We start from the raw sequence: 15,724 nt of genomic DNA, 5'->3' as shown, positions 1-15,724 counted from the left end.
GTCGGAAATGTTGGGCAAAACATGAAGTGAATTAAGTTGTTGGATCTGCACTGACGTGTCGTAACCCACTGACGGATTGATGATGTATTTGTTTTTGCATGACGCACTGAGTTTTTTAATTTTTTTATTCTGTAGATAACCTATTTATTGCTCATTCAAAAAAGCCATTGTGAATCTAAGACCTTATTTATTGCAAACAGTCGTATGAATTATTTAAAGAAGATATTTATTACATATTATTGTTTTTATACTTGAAGGCATGATAATTATATTTATTTTTTAAACGGAATGTATTTTTAAAACATGAATAAAACTATTTGCTTACTTGTGAATTGAACTACTTGATTTATAACACTTTGGCAGGTGTCTTTTGAGAATTTCACTTATTAGATTGAACTACAGAAATCTCTTTTTCTGAGATTCAAAGACATCGTATATATATATATATATATATATATATATATATATTTGCAAAACTGAAATATCGTAAGGCCACTTATGGGCTTTACTGTCAGACATTTATTGACAAAAACATGGAACAGACTTCAAGACAATGTAGTAACAATAACAAATAAATATCTCAGACCAAATTGACTTTCGGGTGGCCAACTCGTCGTGGTCTTCGGGTGGAGGTTGTTGATGCAGGTGCACGTCATCCTTCTTCAACCCCAAAGTAAACTGAAACGAAGCAAAAACAGCCAACGATACATATGTCATTGTTGTTTTTGACTTAATCTGTCATTTTTTTAAGGTTCTCTTTCTACATATTTACCAAACACAAGCGATACATTAACTGCAATACAAAAAAAGGGCACTACCTCAAATACAACTTAGAAAACAGTTTGACTGAAATGGTAGTCATTCAATAAATAAATATACGCACATTTTCTTTTTCAAATTGCAGCCTTTGCGGTTTTGAAAATTGCAGTTGATCACATTGCAACGTCGACTTGAATTCTATTCATCTCTCAGTTTTAATGCACAGACAGACACACGAGAGAAAACGCTGACACAGAAGCAGTGGATGATGCAAATCAGTGTTGCCGCAAGCAGACCTGTTGCTGAGATTGTCTCATGTGTTGAGACGAGCGACACTAGACGGTGTTCAGGTGAACGTCACCACCAAGAATTTACCGATAACGACAGTGGAGTGGTTTTCACTACAGGTAAACAGCTGGCAAATGTGACAAAAATTCCAAAATCTCGTAGAGAAAAGTTCCTACGACAAATAAAAGCACAAGAAAAGTTAAAAGAAAAATTGGAAGTGAGACGTAAAAAACAGGAACTAAAGAGAATGATGAAAAACTCTAAAGAGAGGGAACAGTACAGTCAAATTGCAGAGGTAAGACAAAGGAAATTGGGTTATATTAGAACCCGTTATCAACAGGACAAGCGTTTTTGTGCCAAACAAAAGTCCTATTTTACACAACGTTGTCAGACGGATCATGAGTTTAAGAAGAAAAACCTTTCCCGTTTCTCACGTCGTTATAGGACAGATGAGTGTTTTACGATGAGACGACGCGCTTACATCACAGAACGTTACCGTGACGATGTTGGGTTTCGAAACAGGCAGCGCTCTTACATGACACGCCGTTATTTAAACAACCCTGAATTCCGATTAAAACATCAGGAAATCATGAGGCGCATAATGGCAAAAAAATCTGATTCACTGAAGACCAAAACAATGCGCAGAGTAAGTACGCTTTTGAAAAAATACTAAGTCATAAACCGACTATGTAGGGAGCGAAATGACTGTGTGCTCATGAAAGCTGTTGAGGTATTCAAAGCCCAAATTAAGAATGGCCCCACATTTGTCTGCACTGTTTGCCACAGAGCATTGTTTCCGAACCAAGTACGCGCTTGTCAACGTAGATTTTATAAGAAAAACAGACATGTTGTTGCAAGTTGTCTCACGGGACAATTTGTCCATATCTGTGATGATGAATGTCAGGCCTCGTGCAGCGTACCAGCTGAAAGAAAACTGGAGTGGATATGTCACACTTGCTATAGTCACCTCAAAGATGGTAAAATGCCTGCACTTGCTGTTGCGAACAATCTCACACTCTCTGATATTCCAAAGGAACTGTGTGGATTGAACATACTGGAGAGACACCTCATTTCCAAATGCATATCATTTGCCAAAATTGTACCTCTTCCCAAAGGTCAACAACGAGCCATTCGTGGAAATGTGGTGTGCGTGCCATCGGAAGTACAAGAGACGGTCAATGTCTTGCCCAGACTAAGAAGTAAGTCACAGATGTTGAGAGTGAAACTGAAGAGACGGCTTTGCTACAAAGGCCATCAGTTTTTTCAAACTGTCACTTGGTCTAAGCTAATGAGCGCTCTGATGAAACTGAAACAAGTCCATCCACAGTACAGAGACATAACCATTCGCGACGATGCGGACCTTTGCGACCCAACCCTCACTGACGATGAGAGCAGCTCCGATGAAGCGCAAATGAGCGACAGTGAGTACAATGAGGAAGCTCTGGAGGAGATGTACAGATTTGAAAGTGATGCTCTGTGTGGGATGAACAGTGACTCTCAACATGACAACAGTGGTAACAAACAGCAACAAGAAAATTCGGAAGACGGTGATCAACCAAATGGTGGAGTGATACTTGAATCATGTCTCCAACCCAATGATGTGGCAGAGGAAATTATGAGTTTTACAGAGGGCATTTATTGTGTTGCTCCTGCAGAAAGAAACAACCCAGTAAGTTTTTTCAAGACTCCCAAGCTTGAGGCCATGGCTTTTCCGGTGCAGTTTCCCACTGGTCAGAACACCCTCGATGAAGAGAGAGCAATAAAACTCACACCAAGCAAATATTTCAAAACCCGTCTGTGTTGCGTGGATGAACGCTTTGCTCGAGATACCAACTACTTGTTCTTTGCCCAGTTTGTGACTGAAATTTACCAGGCAACGTCGAGCATGACAATACAGCTGCGCAAAGGTAAGCCTTTTACCAGGGATGGTCGAAGGATAAACAATGCCATGCTTCAGGACAAACGTGAAGTTGAGAAACTGGTGCGCAGCAAAGATGCTGTCCGATTCATGACACCGCTGAGAGGTACGCCGGCCTATTGGGAGAAAACCACCAAAGATCTTTTTGCTATGATCCGGCAGCTGGGCACACCCACGTTCTTTTGCACATTTTCTGCTGCCGAAATGCGTTGGGAAGAGGTCATCACCGCCATCAAAGCGCAACAAGGTGAAGTAGTGAATTTCGCCCAACTTGACTGGGCTACCAAGTGTGAGATCCTACGCAGCAATCCTGTGACGACGATGCGCATGTTTGACAAGCGTGTGGAAGCTCTGTTCAGAGATTTGATCCTCTCTCCGGCGCAACCGATTGGTGAGGTCGTCGACTACTTTTACCGACTGGAGTTTCAACACAGAGGAAGTTCTCACATTCATTGCCTCATATGGGTTCGAGGTGCCCCTGTATTTGAGGAAGCCACGGATGGAGCCATCTGTCATTTTGTGTCTCGCTACATCTCGGCCGAGCTGCCGGACCCGCAAAAGGAACCGGAATTGTACAAAAAGGTCACAGAGGTTCAGATGCACAGCAAAAGTCACTCCAAATCGTGCGTCAAACACCAAGGTGCAAATTGCCGCTTTGGATTCCCCAAACAACCGTGCGATGAAACAATGATCGTCAGACCTGCGCCCGTCGACGACGACAATCGAGATCAACGCAATGACGATCGGTTGGCGTCGAATGCCAAGCTTGTTCCCGTGCTAAATCTGCTGAATGAGCCTGAAACGGCATCCCTGACTTTGCCTCAGCTACTGGCTAAACGTAAGCTCACCGGTGACGAGTACATGAACTGTTTGCGCATGACGGCCTCGTCGAGTTCTGTCGTGCTTAAGCGAGAACCGAAAGACTGCTGGGTCAACAACTACAACCGCCATTTGCTTCTTGCCTGGGATGGAAACCTGGACATCCAATACATCCTGAATGCCTACTCTTGCATCGCATACATCTGCAGCTACATCAGCAAGGCTGAACACGGTCTGAGCCAATACCTGAAATCGGTCATTGAAAACTCCCGCTGCGCAAATGTCAACGAGAGCGATGAAATGAAGCAAATTATGCAAGCGTACTCCAAGAAAAGAGAAGTGAGTGCTCAGGAATGCGTCGCACGTGCGTGCGGCTTGCATATGAAACAGTCCTCCCGCATGGTGGTGGTATTTGTACAAACGAGTGACAATGCGCTGAAAATGAGTTATCCTCTCTCGCTCCTTGAGGGCAAAACGCAGGAATCTCATGAAGTGTGGATGACTGGCCTGCCGGAAAAATACAAATCCAGACCTCAAACAGAGGAATTTGAAGTCATGTGCTTGGCTGATTTTGCATCAATGTGCAGAATTGTTTATGGCAAACAAGCCAAAGGTAAGAATGTTTTGCCTCTGCTGAACGACATGGGCTTTGTCCAGAAAAGAACAGAAAAACATGCGGTCATCAAATACTGCAAATACTCTGAACAAAAGAATCCGGAGGAATATTACTGCTCCTTGCTCAAGCTGTACCTGCCTCATCGTGCTGATTGCCAATTAAAATCTGAACGCTGTCCTTCCTATCAGTTGTTTCATGATAACGCCTGTGTACAGTTACCGTATAACGACTCTGTGGAGCGCGTGTGCCAAATTGTCAGAAGAAACAGAGAAAGGTATGAGAAATACAGTCGAGACATTGACAACGCCGTCCAAGAGGTGGAGGAGAGTGGGCTCGTCATAAACGAATGGTGCCACCTGGCTCCCGAGAGTGAGTTGCAAAGACTCGAATGCGTTGAGGAAATGAACGCGAGAGATGAACCGAACGACAACGTGGAGGAAAATGTCCCGGACTATAACGTCAGGTCCAAAACAACGCAAATGTCCATCGTGACAGAGGCTGCAGCCATCGATCCCGCAGTGTTACGCGACATGTATCGTAACCTGAACCAAAAGCAAGCGTCCGTCTTCTACAAGGTCAGAGATTGGTGCATAAAACGTGTGTGTAGCTCAAAGCCCATTGAGCAGTTCTTCTACCACATCAACGGTGGCGCCGGGACCGGCAAATCGCATCTGATCAAGTGTATCCACGCAGAGGCTACCAAAATACTGCAGAGACTACCACGACTGGCTGAGGAGGCCGACATTTCCAAGCAAACGGTTGTTCTCGCAGCTTTCACTGGCACGGCGGCGTTCAACATTTCCGGGGCAACGTTGCATTGTCTACTCAAACTGCCGAGAAGTCTCAAACCCCCGTACCACGGGCTGGGCAATAAACTGGACGAAGTCAGAGCCGAGCTGTCCATCGCCGAAATACTCATCATCGATGAGATTTCCATGGTGTCGAAAGACCTCTTTGCCACGTGAATGCCAGGTTGAAACAAATCAAAGGAATTAATTTACCTTTCGGTGGCATGTCTGTTCTTGCTGTTGGAGATTTCTTTCAGCTCCCTCCCGTGAGACAGTCCAAACCTCTGTGCGTGTACGATCCTACGCGGCTGGACCACTGGCGTGACGACTTCAAAAAGATCACGCTCACCGCCATCATGAGGCAGAAAGACGATGTTGCATTTGCCGAACTGCTGAACCGACTCCGCGTCAAAGAAAAGTCAGATGAACTGTCGGAAATGGACAGAGCTCTCCTTGCCACGAGGTACACTTCCCCAGAAATGTGTCCAAAGCATATTCTGCATGTTTTTGCCACCAATAAACAGGTGGATGGCCATAACTCTGCAATGCTGGAACTGTTTCATAAGGACATTGTGCAGATTGACGCGGATGACTACAAGAAAGACAAAGGAACTGGCAGAATGGCAAGGCAAGCTTCCCCTGTGCAAGGCGCTAAGAATGAGCTCCCGGACTCAATCAAAGTTGCCTTGGGTGCTCGTGTTATGATCACACGGAACGTTGATGTTCAATCAGGTCTGTGCAACGGGATGTTTGCAAAAGTTGTCAAATTGGTGAACTATCCAAATGAAGCCCGTGTCCAGAAACTTGGCTTGGAACTCAATCATGTGAGTAACACAGCGCGTGCTGCTAACCCCGTGTACATTGACAGACTGGAGGAGAAGCTGAACAAGGCTGGAGTGACGCGCCGACAGTTTCCCATCAAGCTTGCTTTTGCCTGCACGATCCACAAGGTACAAGGCATGACAACGTCACAGGCTGCAGTTTCGCTGAAAGGTGTTTTCGAACACGGCATGGGGTACGTAGCTCTGAGTAGAGTGACTTCGCTCAGTGGTCTGCATATTCTGCATATGGATGAGAGAAGGCTTCATGCAAATCCACAAATCACTGCTGCTCTTGCTGAGATGGCAGAGGATTCTTTGGAGAGCGTCATGCCCCTCCTTCACGTGATGCTGTCGGTAGATCGGGCAAATCACCTGGTTGTCGTCCATCATAACACCGAAGGGCTGTCTTGTCACGTGCAAGATATCGTGTCTCATCACGAACTGCTTTTCGCTGATGTTTTGTGCTTCACAGAGACACACCTCCAAGGATCAGTGGCCGATGGACGTGCTTGCTTGGAAGGCTACACGATGTTTTACAGGAACCGAAGTGATTCTTACACAAACTGTCCTGACTTGGCTACAAAACGTGGTGGCGGCGTAGGTATTTGTGTCAAAAGTCACATCGCGGCCCAGGAAAAGAAATACGTTCAGGGTGTGACCGACATTGAATTTGTTGTGGTGATGTTGGGATCACCGGTGTTTGAGTGATGTTCCAGTTATTTATTTTCTTTCTGTGTGTTCGCAATTGTCATGGTGATTGTTCTGGTGTTTTTTTAACTCGGCTGTATGTATTTGTTTGTTCACGCTGATTTCTCCGACTGCCCGAAATTTTCCATATTCTCAGTGTATGTGTATATCTGTCATCTCAGGGACACGAAGAAAGAATCCGATCTGGCGAAAGCCCGTGCGGCTCTGGACTCAGAGGCCACAGAGCGTGAACGTCTGCAGGTGAAGTTGTCCAAGCTGAAGATTGATTTTGACGAGCTGGAAGCAAGGTGAGGCCCGCCCGGCCATTTTATCAAAAATATGCCAACAACAAAATGGATAGTGGATATTAGTGCTGACACAATTGCTTTGCTGCTGGGGCCACACCCCAAGGAAAATCCTCCTCGTGACTAATTGCAGCTCAATTGGACTTTCAGTTAACCATCCCATATGTGGGACTCACGATGGGATCACCGGTGTTTGAGTGATGTTCCAGTTATTTATTTTCTTTCTGTGTGTTCGCATTTGTCATGGTGATAATACTAGCCAACTTACATTGGCTCCCGGTCCATTTAAGATGTGACTTCAAGGTTCTTCTACTAACCTATAAATCGCTGCATGGCTTAGCGCCTTCATATCTCGTCGACCTAGTACCGTTTTTTTCCGTGTATAGTGCGCCCCCATGTATAGTACGCACCCCTAAAAATGGCATGCTGATGCTGGAAAAAAGCTTGTACCCATGTATAATACGCACCGAATTTTTATGAATTTTTTTTAAAAAAAGTTTTAATTTTTTTTTTTTTTTTTTTTTTTTTTTAAGTCCCAATGATCGTCACACACGCAGGGAGGCAATGGGTCCCATTTTTATAGTCTTTGGTATAGTCTTAACTAGGCTGGATGTAATTTTTTTTGTTGGCGTTGATTTCTCCGACTGCCCGTAAACGCACCACCGCGCTCCGTGCGCATGGAGCGTGTTTGAAGTGAACAGCAGAGAAGAAAGGAACAAGGCAAAGTGTTGTGAAATAGAATATTACCTGTAATACGGATTTAGGTAGAGAACTGAACTCTCGCTCTTTATATAGCTGACGTGTCTTGCTCATCCGTTCTGCGCATCTGTAATGGCGGCCTCCGTATGATATCCGGTTTGCGTGTGTGCGAGAGCGAGAGAGAGAGCGTGCGAGAGAACGCTCAACCGTAGCGCGCCGCCGACCGCCCAACTGCACCGGGCTGGCCGATTATTGTGACAGAGCCGTCGCTGAAATTTAGAAGATATTTTTAAAGTCCTGATGTACTTTCTAAAATTTAAGTGGACCTCAGTGCGCACTGCGCAGGGAGCTTAATTTGGTGCGGTCGCGCAACCGCAGCGCGCCGGGCGCTCACTGTCGCATTGCTTAAAGAGCGCCCTTGTGTTTTAGGATGAACAGCAGAGACCAAAGGAACAAGGCAAAGTGTTGTGAAATAAAATATTACCTGTAATACGCATTTTGTTATTTGCTGATTGAAACTGCTAATTAAACTGTGAATTGAAACTAATAGGAAGAAAACAACTCTCGCTCTTTATATAGCTGACGTGTCTTGCGCATCCGTTCTGTGCATTTTATTTCACAACACTCTGCCTTGTTCCTTTCTTCTCTGCTGTTCACTTCAAACACGCTCCATGCGACCGCAATGCTCTCGTATCAGACGCTTGCTCGATCACCTGCTCGTTTGCTGTCCCGTGCGCGCACGAAGCGCGGTGGTGCGTTTACGGGCAGTCGGAGAAATCAACGCCAACAAAAAAAATTACATCCAGCCTAGTTAAGACCATACCAAAGACTATAAAAATGGGACCCATTGCCTCCCTGCGTGTGTGACGATCATTGGGACTTAAAAAAAAAAAAAAAAAAAATTAAAAAAAAAAAAATTTTTTTTTTTTTTTTTTTTGTACCCATGTATAATGCGCACCCCGGATTTTAGGACAATAAATTAGTAAAATTTTGCGCACTATACACGGAAAAAAACGGTACTTCCTTATGTTCCGTCTCGTAACCTTTGTTCGCAAAACGCTACCCTTTTAGCGACACCGAGGGCCAAGAAAATGTCTGCAGGCTCTAGAGCATTTTCTATTCGGGCTCCAGAGCTTTGGAATGCCCTACCAATGGATATTAGGACTGCTACCTCAGTAGAAACATTTAAGACACGTTTAAAGACACATTTCTATGACATGGCCTTTAACTAACCTGTAGTGGCCGATTCGGCTGGAGTTTGTTTTCTCTCCCTCTCCACCCCCTCCCTCCCCCCTCCCCGGCCGGGGAGGTGGTTAGGTGGCACCCATGCTGACAGCGGCTATCTGGATTCTCGTGGGCCAATTCAGGATGGGGGAACTGCAGCTCAACCTCCTCGAAGACACTGCCAGGACAATTGAGGGCTCCTTCGGCAGCCCTCTGCTATGACATGGACATCCACTTTTTATTTAATTGATTTTCATGTTGTACCATTTGTGCCCTCTCTGCATCCATTTCAACCTGGTGATCCTGAAAGGGGGATCCTTCCATCTGTGGTCCCTTCTCAAGGTTTCTCATTTTCCCCTGGTAGGGGTTTTTAAGTTTTTCCTTGCCCTTTTGGGAGCTTAAGATCAGGGGATGCTTTGAGAATAATTGTCAATTTTTGTCTATGTGAAGCCCTTTGAGACTGCTTGTGATTTAGGGCTATACAAATAAACTTGACTTGACTTGATTGTTCTGGTGTTTTTTTAACTCGGCTGTATGTATTTGTTTGTTCACGCTGATTTCTCCGACTGCCCGAAATTTTCCATATTCTCAGTTTATGTGTATATCTGTCATCACAGGGACACGAAGAAAGAATCCAATCTGGCGAAAGCCCGTGCGGCTCTGGACTCAGAGGCCACAGAGCGTGAACGTCTGCAGGTGAAGTTGTCCAAGCTGAAGATTGATTTTGACGAGCTGGAAGCAAGGTGAGGCCCGCCCGGCCATTTTATCAAAAATATGCCAACAACAAAATGGATAGTGGATATTAGTGCTGACATAATTGCTTTGCTGCTGGGGCCACACCCCAAGGAAAATCCTCCTCGTGACTAATTGCAGCTCAATTGGACTTTCAGTTAACCATCCCATAGTCGCACATCAATATAAATAGCGCATTTGACTGCGTCGAGGGTTTAATACTGTTTTTGCTCAGGAAGTCGCATCACATTCAAACCCTTAAAGATGAGCTGGAGTTTGAAAAGAAGCTGCATTCCGCGGTCGGTAATTACCATCACTATCGCTTATTTAATTAATGAAAATAAAGCTGAGTCATTCTCACGTCTCACGTAGGACTTGCGCATGGTCCAAAGCCAGCACGAGTCTCGCATGGTGGAGTTGGAAGCCGGCCAAAAAGTGAAAGATCTGGAGGAGGCTCTGTCTACAGAGAGGGAGCGGACCCAGAACAAGGAGGAGAGGTCTTTTTACAGCTTTAGAACATACCACAACGTTTGCTCTCATAGCAATTAATGTCTCCACGTTTGTCCCCAGGGTACGCCAAACCATGTCGGCCAGCAAAAAGAGGAAACGTCCTTGCTAGGTTGCCATGGTTTCTGTTCGCGTCGCCCCTCCCCTCCTGTGTTCCCTCAATCAATGTAACCGCGTTCACCTGCCTCGTGCTTTGTGCTTGGTATTTAAGCCCTGTCTGCCCCTTGTTCATTGTCGGTTCATTGCTCGTCGATTGTTGCTTGTCGATCAATCGCTGCTGTCACGGTCACGTCACCATGTCTTTCTGTTCCACGTCTTGTCAGGTCAGTCCTATTATTTATGTCAGTTTACCAAGTTTGTGTTTGAGTTTGTTCCAATAAACCCTGGTCCAAGCTGCACATGGTCGCCCTGCTCCATTTCCACACCCCGTGCGTGACAGAAACGTCCGAAGGACAGCGAGGGTTTGAGCTCGGGCGGATGCAATGTGCCTCGTCCTAAAATCGCCCAGCAGGTCACTGTGGATGAGCAGCAGGTCACTGTGGATGAGCAGCAGGTCACTCTGGATGAGGTGGACTCGTACGGCAAATATGTCAGACTCCGCAATACAGTTGATGAGGTCAGTGGATGTGTCACAGGGGAACATCTTACGAAATTTGCACATTTTCCAGTAACGACTAACCTGTTGAGATCAATTTCAACTATTAGGATCAGAATTTGGGGAACTGGCAGGTGAAGCTCCAGATTGGATCTTCTGCTCCCATCGTATTCAAGTTTGCCGCAGAATTCATCCTGAAGGCCCACGAGAGTGTCACGGTAATCAATCTTATCTGGAAGATCTCAGATACAAGGTGCTCAATATTTCAATGACCTTTACATGCATCAGATCTGGGCGGCTGACGCTGGCCGAAACCACAATCCTCCCTCTGATCTAGTCTGGGAGACACAGTCCAACTGGGGACCCGTAGGCCAGGTCCACTTTACCTTGATCAACGCCAACGGAGAGGTGACACATCTTTCAAGCGACAAGAAGCAATATTTCTCTTTTGACGTCCGTTTTTCTTCTGGGAAATAAGGATGAGCAAAGCCACTGGCGCACGTTTGGAAGATCCATCCATCCATTTTCCGTACCGCTTAGTCCCCACTGGGGTCGCGGGCGTGCTGGAGCCTATCCCAGCCGTCATCGGGCAGTAGGCGGGGGACACCCTGAACCGGTTGCCAGCCAATCGCAGGGCACACAGAGACAAACAACCATTTGCACTCACACTCACACCTAGGGACAATTTGGAGTGCTCAATCGGCCTACCAAGCATGTTTTTGGGATGTGGGAGGAAACCGGAGTGCCCGGAGAAAACCCACGCGGGCCCGGGGAGAACATGCAAACTCCACACAGGGAGGGCCGGAGGTGGAATCGAACCCGCACCCTCCTAACTGTGAGGCGGACGTGCTACCCAAGTGCGCCACCGAGCCGCCCGTTTGGAAGATGATGATGGAAATTCCACTTCCACCGTGGGATAGAGGAAATGGAATTTCGGTTTCTTGTGTGTCTTGACATATGAAGGGATTGACAATAAAGCAGACTTTGACTTTTGACATGGTCACATTATAAAAATATTGTATAACAATACAATTAAATGGGCTTTTTTTAATAAAATCTGCTCCGACCTGTTGTGAAATTTAATTGAAATAATTGAAATAAAATTGTTGTTCTTCAAAAATGATTGAATTTGTCTTTTTTCATTCTGTGTAATTACAGTCTGCTGTATGCACCAAAAAAGAAAAGAGTGTAATATCGGTTTCATCAGTATATAATTGAAACCGGAAGGTATTCGGAAATCCCTGCGGTCAGTAGAATATATAACGGCTGTGCAATGAGAAGTCAAGACATGTTCCACGAGAGCAGGCGGTCAAGGCAAGAGTAATCTCGACGCAACATGCCCAACATGTGTAAGTCAGTGATGAATGTTTCCTGAATTTTCTTCCTCTTTTGCCATTCATTCATGATTTTCTTCTGCTTCCGCATTAGACACGCAAATTCTCGCGGTGGGCTTGGTGGCTTTTCTAGTACTGCGAGCCAATGGCGCTCCGTTGACAGAAGCGACCACCGTCTTGCCATCAAGCGACACCTCAAGTGAGGAGGAAACGGCGCCCTCTGACCTGCTGACCTCTGCTCATGTTTGGGACTCGGTTCTGGGTACCGCTAAAGAACACCAGAAAGCTGTAAGTGGAAATTCAGAAAGCACCTTCATTGTCTTCTCCTGGCTGTAAAACATATCTGACTTGTGACTAATTTCAATATCAGTTTGATGATGAATTCCAAAACAATGTCAACTTTCATTTACTGGAGCACTACAAAGCACCTCAGTTTCCAGCAAACTGCCCCAGCTCCAACTTTAGCAAGGTAAGAACCAGAAATGGAAAACCACCAGAGGTGGGAGAAAATACAGACACTGACACTTTCCATAATTGTTTGCTAGCATCGGCTTGACTTTTATGCGTAGGTTGAATAGATATTTGTTTTTTAACTGACCTAAATATTCTTTTTTCCAGGAGGCTTGCCTGCACAGGCTGGCCCAAGGTCTGTCAACTTACATAATTCTTCTCAAGCACGTGGAGAAGGAATATCCCGGCAGTAAAATTCTGTCTGAGGCCAAACACTACTCTGAACTCCTGCTCTACAATATCAAACAAAAGGTTGGCCAGTGTGACAATTTAGGGATAGGAAATGAATTTTGCTGTTACTATAATACCTATTTTGACATTGTGTTGCTTACTCTTGTCCGGCAGATGAAAAAACCAGAAGAGGTCACAGGCCTGAGTAGCAATGAGGAAGAGAGCCTATTGAGGTCACTGTACCACCCCGATGCTTTCCACAGAAAGATGACGGCGCACAACATCCTGCGGAAGCTTTACATCTTCATTGTTGACGGCGAAAGGGCGCTGAGGCGCAAAGAACGGCGAAGGGGAAAACATGCCAAGGTCTTCGCCATGTTTAGTTTATTGCGGTAGTCACGTCCGCCACTGAAGCCCGTCGGAAATGTTGGGCAAAACATGAAGTGAATTAAGTTGTTGGCTCTGCACTGACGTGTCGTAACCCACTGACGGATTGATGATGTATTTGTTTTTGAATGACGCACTGAGTTTTTTAAATTTTTTATTCTGTAGATAATCTATTTATTGCTCATTCAAAAAAGCCATTGTGAATCTAAGACCTTATTTATTGCAAACAGTCGTATGAATTATTTAAAGAAGATATTTATTACATATTATTGTTTTTATACTTGAAGGCATGATAATTATATTTATTTTTTAAACGGAATGTATTTTTAAAACATGAATAAAACTATTTGCTTACTTGTGAATTGAACTGCTTGATTTATAACACTTTGGCAGGTGTCTTTTGAGAATTTCACTTATTAGATTGAACTACAGAAATCTCTTTTTCTGAGATTCAAAGACATCGTATATATATATATATATATATATATATTTGCAAAACTGAAATATCGTAAGGCCACTTATGGGCTTTACTGTCAGACATTTATTGACAAAAACATGGAACAGACTTCAAGACAATGTCGTAACAATAACAAATAAATATCTCAGACCAAATTGACTTTCAGGTGGCCAACTCGTCGTGGTCTTCGGGTGGAGGTTGTTGATGCAGGTGCACGTCATCCTTCTTCAACCCCAAAGTAAACTGAAACGAAGCAAAAACAGCCAACGATACATATGTCATTGTTGTTTTTGACTTAATCTGCCATTTTTTTTAAGGTTCTCTTTCTACATATTTACCAAACACAAGCGATACATTAACTTCAATACAAAAAAAGGGCACTACCTCAAATACAACTTAGAAAACAGTTTGACTGAAATGGTAGTCATTCAATAAATAAATATACGCACATTTTCTTTTTCAAATTGCAGCCTTTGCGGTTTTGAAAATTGCAGTTGATCACATTGCAACGTCGACTTGAATTCTATTCATCTCTCAGTTTTAATGCACAGACAGACACACGAGAGAAAACGCTGACACAGAAGCAGTGGATGACGCAAATCAGTGTTGCCGCAAGCAGACCTGTTGCTGAGATTGTCTCATGTGTTGAGACGAGCGACACTAGACGGTGTTCAGGTGAACGTCACCACCAAGAATTTACCGATAATGACAGTGGAGTGGTTTTCACTACAGGTAAACAGCTGGCAAATGTGACAAAAATTCCAAAATCTCGTAGAGAAAAGTTCCTACGACAAATAAAAGCACAAGAAAAGTTAAAAGAAAAATTGGAAGTGAGACGTAAAAAACAGGAACTAAAGAGAATGATGAAAAACTCTAAAGAGAGGGAACAGTACAGTCAAATTGCAGAGGTAAGACAAAGGAAATTGGGTTATATTAGAACCCGTTATCAACAGGACAAGCGTTTTTGTGCCAAACAAAAGTCCTATTTTACACAACGTTGTCAGACGGATCATGAGTTTAAGAAGAAAAACCTTTCCCGTTTCTCACGTCGTTATAGGACAGATGAGTGTTTTACGATGAGACGACGCGCTTACATCACAGAACGTTACCGTGACGATGTTGGGTTTCGAAACAGGCAGCGCTCTTACATGACACGCCGTTATTTAAACAACCCTGAATTCCGATTAAAACATCAGGAAATCATGAGGCGCATAATGGCAAAAAAATGTGATTCACTGAAGACCAAAACAATGCGCAGAGTAAGTACGCTTTTGAAAAAATACTAAGTCATAAACCGACTATGTAGGGAGCGAAATGACTGTGTGCTCATGAAAGCTGTTGAGGTATTCAAAGCCCAAATTAAGAATGGCCCCACATTTGTCTGCACTGTTTGCCACAGAGCATTGTTTCCGAACCAAGTACGCGCTTGTCAACGTAGATTTTATAAGAAAAACAGACATGTTGTTGCAAGTTGTCTCACGGGACAATTTGTCCATATCTGTGATGATGAATGTCAGGCCTCGTGCAGCGTACCAGCTGAAAGAAAACTGGAGTGGATATGTCACACTTGCTATAGTCACCTCAAAGATGGTAAAATGCCTGCACTTGCTGTTGCGAACAATCTCACACTCTCTGATATTCCAAAGGAACTGTGTGGATTGAACATACTGGAGAGACACCTCATTTCCAAATGCATATCATTTGCCAAAATTGTACCTCTTCCCAAAGGTCAACAACGAGCCATTCGTGGAAATGTGGTGTGCGTGCCATCGGAAGTACAAGAGACGGTCAATGTCTTGCCCAGACTAAGAAGTAAGTCACAGATGTTGAGAGTGAAACTGAAGAGACGGCTTTGCTACAAAGGCCATCAGTTTTTTCAAACTGTCACTTGGTCTAAGCTAATGAGCGCTCTGATGAAACTGAAACAAGTCCATCCACAGTACAGAGACATAACCATTCGCGACGATGCGGACCTTTGCGACCCAACCCTCACTGACGATGAGAGCAGCTCCGATGAAGCGCAAATGAGCGACAGTGAGTACAATGAGGAAGCTCTGGAGGAGATGTACAGATTTGAAAGTGATGCTCTGTGTGGGATGAACAGTGA

At 44.5% G+C, this 15,724-nt stretch overlaps 1 long non-coding RNA gene across 2 annotated transcripts; it reads left to right on the top strand.

Moving 5' to 3' along the window:
* Positions 1-10,608: 10,608 nt before the first annotated feature.
* On the top strand, positions 10,609-11,167 carry LOC133155942 (uncharacterized). 2 transcript variants are annotated; one of them, XR_009714757.1, is made up of 3 exons: positions 10,609-10,779; positions 10,869-10,976; positions 11,047-11,167. It is a non-coding gene; the product is annotated as an uncharacterized LOC133155942 (long non-coding RNA). The 2 variants fall into 2 exon arrangements; XR_009714756.1 differs by lacking the exon at positions 10,609-10,779 and having other exon boundaries at positions 10,793-10,976.
* Positions 11,168-15,724: the final 4,557 nt, after the last annotated feature.

Source organism: Syngnathus typhle, linkage group LG6 (genome assembly GCF_033458585.1).
Source record: "Syngnathus typhle isolate RoL2023-S1 ecotype Sweden linkage group LG6, RoL_Styp_1.0, whole genome shotgun sequence".
NCBI classification, from domain to species: Eukaryota; Metazoa; Chordata; class Actinopteri; order Syngnathiformes; family Syngnathidae; genus Syngnathus; species Syngnathus typhle.
The sequence above is the reverse complement of the archived record's forward strand: the minus strand, read 5'-3'. Positions and strand labels throughout refer to the sequence as shown.